Below are 8,008 nucleotides of genomic sequence, written 5' to 3' on the forward strand. Positions count from 1 at the left end.
TGATGGTTATCCAAAAGGCTTAATAACCAGATGAGAGCATGAGGCACAGCTAAGCCTCGCAGAGTGTTGACTTGCCTTCCTGGGATGGTTTGATGAGGGACATAGTCACAGGAGAAGTATTTTGAGAGAGCACATCTTCATCTCTCTTAAAAGTACCAATAATCAGTAGCTAATTTTCTCTGTCCTGTTAGAGCTCATTTGACTTCTTGAGAAATTAATACTTGTCCTTAAGGTTAGGCTGATACAAGCACCACTGATTTTTCAATGGCTCAACTTCAGGGCTGCTAGAACAGCAAAATTATCATCATTTAAAGGTAGCATTAGTAAAAGGAGAAGTTGTTTTTTTTTTTTTAAAAAAATGCATTAATATTGTTTGCGATACATGTAGAAGCACATCTCACTTCACACTTTTGGATCTCAGCATTTTGGAAAACAGCCCCATCTCTCCGGTACTATCAGTGCAATAATGTAATCCAAAACATGGATTAAGCTGAAGACGTGGGGAAGGAGCAGCACCACATTGGGAACACAAATAGTTTACTTCTCACCTGCCCCCATGCATCTAATTTTAAATCCTTCCTCTACGCCTTGCCTGCAGGGCACTGTGAAACGCAGCGTTCAGATCCTGGGTTTAAAGCATTTGCTGTCCAATGCTACACTGTCCTCTCGCTAGCGATGCACCCCTGCTTCAGGGGAAAAAAAAACAAAAAAAAAAAAAAAAAACAAAAAAAAAAAAAAGCATTGGTGAAGGCATTAAATGCACAAAAGTACTCTGCTTCTCAAACCACAGCAGCCCGAAGGGTAGGATGATGCTGAAAGAGATGCCCCGCTCACCACCACCCACCTTCCGTTTCACTGATGAGCTCCAACCCACAAAGACCGAGGTCACACAAAGGCACCCCCTCTTCCCCCCCCCTTCCCTGAGCCCTTGTAGCACCACAGCAGATTTGGCACACATATAGCCCCGAGAGGCAAACGCCTCCCACGCTCGGCCGGCTTGGGGCTGACCGCATCCGTGCGGTCAGGAAGGGGGTGTCTCGGCCGTTCCACCCCCTCTCAGCTCCATTTCAGAAGCAATAAGTAGAAAAAAGGGACAAGGCTGAGATTATTATTCAAGGTTTCGAAACCGGGAGGGATGGGGGAGGCTGGAAAATGTCACAGGCTTCTCGCGGACGTGACACAGGCTGGCTTGTGGGCAAATTAACACAACTGGGAGAATTCACTCAGGCTCATCAGGGTAATGAAATGTGATATCCACTGGAGAAAGCAGGGGCAGGGACACGCTCCACTTTGCTGTAGCAGCGATGCCCTTTAGACAAAAGACTCCCTGGTGAAATGCAAAACAACTCCGGGATGGAGTGTATTCAAACAGGAGCCAAGGACAGCAAACCCATAACCACATAAATAGATCCCTTCTGCTTATTTCTGTGCTGCACAGGGATGTGCCAACATGTATTTGGGGAGGGGATGCTCAGAAAACGCTATCATTTTTCTTTTTCCCTGCTGCCAGCTCTCTGACAGTCCTGTTGCTCGGGGTCCAGATAAAAAGGTCTCACCCCAAAAAGCCTCGCTGGCTACATCTACGGGCTACGTTCATCAGCCACAGGTTCTTTAAGCTTGACTTACAGCAACTGCTGCACCACGCAGGGAGGTAAATTAACCCAGCAAACAACTCTTCCCATCCAGACTCCTCTTTTCTCCTGCAGATCAACCCACACCTGCCAGCACTCCTTCCCTGGGAAGACAGATAAATTCCAGCTCTTTTTAAACTCTCCCGTTCAAGACTGCTGGCTGTTAGGATGGTCCGTGTCATCTCAATACCATGCAAGGAAATGTTCCTTGCTACTGCATGGGGTGACCCATCTAGCACTTGGCATGCCTCGACCACGACTGCTGGGGTCCCACCTCCTCAGAAATGCTTTTTGGTGTTGTCCCTAGCTCTCATCCCTCCGCAGGTGCTCCTCACATCTCCCAGCTCCGGTGACTCTCTCCAGGCTTGCAGATGAACACTTGCCTCTTAACCTGTTACAGTCTTCCTGCAAATCAACTTTATTTCAGGGCCCTCTACCTTGTATGTGCCTCCCCATCTTCTGTCATTACAGACATGGGATTAATTTTTGCATAAGTGAGGCTCCTGGAGAGCTCTCTTCAGAGGAACTTCAAGGAGGTCCTAGGAAAGGTTCCCCAAATCAGTAACTATTCTTGTCCTAACATTGTTTGATCATTGTACATGCATTATTAAGCATACATACAGAGTAGGAAAATACCCACCGTCCCATGGATAACACCACCTGAGAGCTCCTCAATGCGAGTCTGGTGTAGCTCTGAGTAAAAGGGAGACAACAATCCTAGGAAGAGCTAAAAACAGAGATCACAGCTTTATCTTTTACTTTCCACACCTTCCCCCGCAGAGGAAATGTTGCATTAAGATGTTGGGTGAAGCATAATACATCCCACACTCCACATCTCAGTTTGAAACATGTAGCCAGACCTCCACTGCGGAATCCCAAATTGCTGTGCTCAGGCAGGTCAAAATAAGGAGATTAATTTGTTATATCATTTCCCTGGTGTTGTTTGGACTTGAATTAATTTTAATGAGTACATATCCAAAGATGCCAACGCCTGTCCATCCAAGACTGGGCAGTCATGACACCACCTCTCTCTGCTCTAAACTGTCTCCTGAACCCTGATACCAGCAACAAACAGATATTTTTTTCACCACACAGTCTGTTTTCAGTCTTTAAGGACTCTAAAAAGGCTGTTGGAAAAATGTTGACTTTGCAAATAAAGTTTCTACATGGAGCAATTTATCTGGTAAGTGGCATCTTAATTTGGATATGTGTTGTAAAAATGCTTCTTCAGGCAGCGAGCAGCTAAGCTTTGGGAAGCTACATAAATCAGTACATTTACATTTGTATGTGCTAACAAGAAGTAAATGCCTCTTTCCCTTCCAGTTAGCATTTGTGTGTGTCACGGGTGCTGCTCCTTCTCTCCACCTTTTCCACTGTCTTCAGGATATGACCACAGAAATTGTCATATTGAATTACATCTAATTTAATGCCCTCTCTACAATAATACCCCACACCAGCTGCTACAGAGGAACATTTAACACTCCTTATAATTGACAATGATGGAACAGCACCACCAGGAGGGGCATATTTTCTCTGCATTAGGGGACCCCCTCCATTCGTTAAACATTTTGTCATGTATATGTTTATCCTAGCTCTCATACCTGTGAATGTTAGACTTTGAGAAAACCTATCAGGTTTTTTGGAGAGGACTCAGTCGTATCTTCTGGCGCGGAGTTTCGCAGGCTAGCACGTTAACTGGGCGTGCAGCATACTGGCTCCTGTATTGCCACTCAGCTGTAAGTGGCCATCTCTTAAATCTCCCAGAAAGGGCTACACGAGGGCACTGGCTGACTTGCCCCTGTCATTCAGCGATTTGCGTGCCTCGGTTTCGTTCCTTCTCTCCTCCTGTGAACGGAAACAGTCCTAGCAACTAGTGCAACCGCAGAAAGGACAGCTTTAAAAAAAAAAAAAAAAAAAAACGTGGCACTTGCTGTCGCAGGGAAGCCTTCCCTTGCCTCTAATCACTGTCAGAGCCTATCTCCCCAAACCTTCTGCCTGTGCTGGATCGCCCTTCCTGCCCGCCGGAGGGCTCCAGCCGACGCGCCAGCTCCCACAGACACATCCACCAAAGGCTCCAAGACCTCTTTTCACCCCGTGGCGAGAAAAGGACAAGCAAGGCCAGACTCAGCCCAGCTGGAAGTCTTCCTCCTGTGGGAGAGACGCGCACCGGGCACACATACAGCCCCGTGACTCAGATGAACAAAAGATGCGGCTAATTGGGTGCTGCAGTGCTCCCGTGGCAAGGAGGAGATGAGGATGGGGTTTGGCTGCCTTGCAGAGTTCAGCTTTCTTCCTTGACAGGGAAATTTGCAGCGTAATTAAAATGAAATGTTGATGTCTGTGTTGCATGTTGAAATATTGATGGAGGGAGGTATAAAGCATTTTACAAATGCATGCTTCCATTTTGTGATTTACTGCCCCCAAACACTGTTTTCACAGAACCTACTTGGGAAGAAAGTGGGAGAGATGAAAGAGCAATAGTGGTTTTATCGCTGCAGAAAAAAAGGAACAGAATTGAACAAAGTTAAATTCAGTGTATTGAAAGATAAGTCTTTCCCTCTGAACTTTAAATACAGCAGGAGCTCCCTCACACCTGGAAAGAGTCTACTGAAGTCCACAGAGGTTTTTTCCCTTTCCTCGTGCCATACCAAATAACGCTGGAAGGGCCTACGCTGCTTTTAACTGCTGTTAAAAAGAGGTCAAGTCCCTGTTTCTAACAAGGCTTGGGTCAAAGCATTCACAGCTGTGTGAGAAGACACAGAGGTAGGACTCTCCATCACCTGCACTTACCTGCCACTGTGTCTCTATGACTCAGCCCCATCAAGTACGGTTCAGCCAAACGGAAGTTTGACTCCATCCTTATGTCAAAAAATGGAGAGAGGAAATATTCAGAGTTGTTTAATTAACGATCTAATTACCGCACAGACTAAGCCTTTGCTGTAGCAAGGGCAGCAGCTAACTCTGCCTGAAGTTTATTTGCCATGGGAATGAGTGGCAAATATGCCTCCAGGATGAGCAAAATCCCAGTTCTTAGCCAAAGATGAGACCACAGAATCCATCAAACCTCAGGTAAGGAGAATGAAGAAGAGCAGCAACCAGCTCCAAAGAGAGTGAAGGAAATCTTTCCGGGATCCAGGAAGAGAGTTTAAAATATATAGTTTCACTTTACACAGTCACTACGGTTTCTTTTTTTGCTCTGCCAAATCAATTAATGAACTGCAGCAAGCAGTCAGGAGACAGAGGAAATATTATTGGCACTGGTGAAGGTCAGGCAGGCGGCTGACCCACAACCCGGCCATCCACGCTGCCAACCAGGTGCCCTCTCCTGCCATTCCCCAATTTTGGCCTCTCCTTTTATTCCCTCCTCTTCCTCTCCTCCGTTTCCTATAACCAGGTTAAAGGGAGAGAAAGAAGCTGCTGGCCCCGTATTTCAGCTGGGAGAGGGCTCTGCCAAGGTGAGGCTGTGTCTGCACCCCAGGGCGAGGGGAGCCCCCGTGAGCACTCGATGCCCCTCGTTTTGGCACCAGACTCACAAGCAACTTCCTCTTTCCTTTCCATCGAACCCTGCAAGCAGATGGGGCTCCAAATTTGCCAGCTGTTTCCCAGAGGGTGGTAGAAACGACAGACTGTCACTCCCCAGCGCTGCACTCGTTTCGGGGTTTGCATTGCTCACTGCCGAGCAGGCTGCAACCGAAGGAGCGGGGACGCACGCCGACGTCCCGCTTACGGGGCGGCCGAGGGGCTATCGAGGCAGCTCTCCACCAAAGCACACAGGGCTGGGGAAAGCTCACGTCTTCTCCCCTTCGGTGTCCCTGTCCTTTCTTCACCAACCCTACAGAAAGGGAGAAGCTTGTTCACGCCAAGCCGGTCACGATGAGAACACGCTGACATATTGCAACATTTTACGCCAGAGCAACTGAATCGCAGTGTTTTCAAAGGCACAGCAAAACGGTGCCCCCCAAATTCCAAGCTGAGGGCACACAAACTGAGAGTGGCTCTCCAAACCGACCCACGCACCTGAAAAGGAGGATTTGCACTGCACGTACACAGAAGCACTTGAACCTTTAGGTTGGCACTCAACTCATCCAATTCCAGTCTCTCTGCTCCCGTTTCCAGCTGCTGCCGGGTCCAATTGGGGTCCTGGACCAACCCCCATGGAGCACTGCAACACACCCACACCCAGGACCTGAATCATCCCTTGAGATTCACGCACGTCACCTCTCTTGACCACAGGGTGAGATGAGGCACCCAGATGCTTCACTTCAGGGTCTGTGCTGGCTTGGGCTCAGCCCAGCTCTCAGGGCTGGAGTACACTCTTGCTACTCCACTTGCAGACGCAGGCACAATCTTGTTTCACTTCTTTTAATTACTACTTGTTCCAAAAATGAAGTTCATTTCATTAGACTTCAGCTTTACATTTTCTACCTACATTTCTTCCACGTTTCATTCCCTTTGATAAGCTCAAGAACTTGGTTTTCTGAGCCAACTTAAGAATACTAAATTTTGATTCTATCTTTGAATTCAAGCATTTACATGTACAGTTTTGAACCCCCGGTACAAAGCAGATGCTGTCTCAAAAGCATCCTATAAGCTGAGGCAGAAGAGGCAAAAAACACAAGCAAACCCAACAAGGTTGAATATTCAAAGCTAGCTAGTTGGAAGAGTCCTTACTAGCTACATATGCTGTGAAAATACATTTCATTTTAAGGTTTGAGTCTGTTTTAACATAGAGAGATGGGATTTATACAGCAGGGCAACCTTTTTGCAAGATGAATTTTTATATTCCATGTTCGCTTTACAAGTAATTCACTCACTGCAATGCAACAAAACACTTTTTGAAGTCCCTCTATTTACTATCTATTCAGCAGAAAGAATCAGCAAGAGAGGTCTGTAGAAAATTAAATATATGCACACATTCAGAAAAACAGTAAGTGACAGATACTGCTCAATGAAGTTTTATGTGACCGATAGCTGCTGGTGGATATGTGATTTAAAGGTTGTATTAAATATCTGAAGCTTTAACTAATCGCTGTATAAATAACTTATAGTGGTGGCTTCAGGCAAATAACTGATAGAAGGCTTCTCAGCAGATACAGACACATATCAACAGAAGCGGCTCCAAGTTACGTTCTACAGAAAGAGGGGGGAGAAAAAAAAAAAAAAAAAAAAAAAAAAAAGAATCCCAGAAATACTGTTGGAAAAACAGAGTGCAAAACGCAATGGCCCAGGCAGTGCCTATGCACAGCAGCCTGGGAGGAGCAAGCTGCAAAAATAACGTCTGTTGTTCTTCTCTGACACCCACCGTGCAGGAGGGAGCGAGGCTTGAAGGGGTCTGCGAGACGCAGCGCAATTATCCCCTGCACAATCCCTCCCCCAGCCACCCACCGGACATCATATCGATGCTGCGAAAGGTCAGAGGAGCACACAGAAATTTCCTCGTGCTCAAAATGCGCCTTTTTGGTGCTTTGCATTTCCAGAAGTCTCTGGGAGCTCTCAACTTTCGGCCTGACGAAGCAACCTGAGCCCACAAAACACCCTCGTGTGATTTATTGAGCAACTCGCCCCCCCCAAGCACTGCAGCTAAGCACAAGCCATCTCCTCTCGGTTCGATGAGCCTCCTGCAAAGCCCGCTTTGCATTTCTGCAGTTCTTACTGAAAAAAAAAAAAAAAAAAAAGAAAGAAAAAAAGGGGGTAGGTGCTGCCATCATTTGCGACAGCCAAATGGGTCTTTGGGCAGGAGAGTACACCTCCACGTGGTGTACAACACCTGATGGGAATAGCAAAGCTGCTCAGCCAGCTCAATTCTTCAAAGCTCGGCCTTTATTCTCGTTTTTCTCCCCAACCAACAGGAAAGGACATGCTTTAGGAGAAAGAGAACAAGTCAATAGGGGCCAAACCCACCACCCCCACAACATTCGTGGATCGGAGGAGCACATCACATAGTCCAAGAGCAAGGGACAAACTCCAGCATCTCAGGAGGCCTCTCTGAGCCCTTTTACTTCTTTAGTCTAAATCACGTTAATCTGACCAAAGGAGGAATTGCTTCAGGGCAGATTCAGCTGGCAGGAAGGAAATTACACTGCTTCCCAACACGAGCGAATATTTGTCACGTTACACCAGTGTTCAGGAAATAACCTCGCAGATGAGCGAGGACAGCGATGCCCTCTCCTCCTGGGGAGCAAGGTCGAGCATGCAGCAGTGGCTTCTCGTCGCTTCCAGGAAAACACCAGATGTTCGGTGAGGTCAGGAAACACTTCCAAGAAGTGTAACTCCTTCCTGGTTTTGAGGTTGTGCATACAGTTTTGGCCAATTTAGGGCTACCTGTGCATTCATGCAGCTACACCAGCAACAAAGTTAATTTTTAGTATGGAGGAAGG

This window comes from Tyto alba, unplaced genomic scaffold (genome assembly GCF_018691265.1).
Source record: "Tyto alba isolate M040663 unplaced genomic scaffold, T.alba_DEE_v4.0 Super-Scaffold_1, whole genome shotgun sequence".
In the NCBI taxonomy this organism is placed as follows: Eukaryota; Metazoa; Chordata; class Aves; order Strigiformes; family Tytonidae; genus Tyto; species Tyto alba.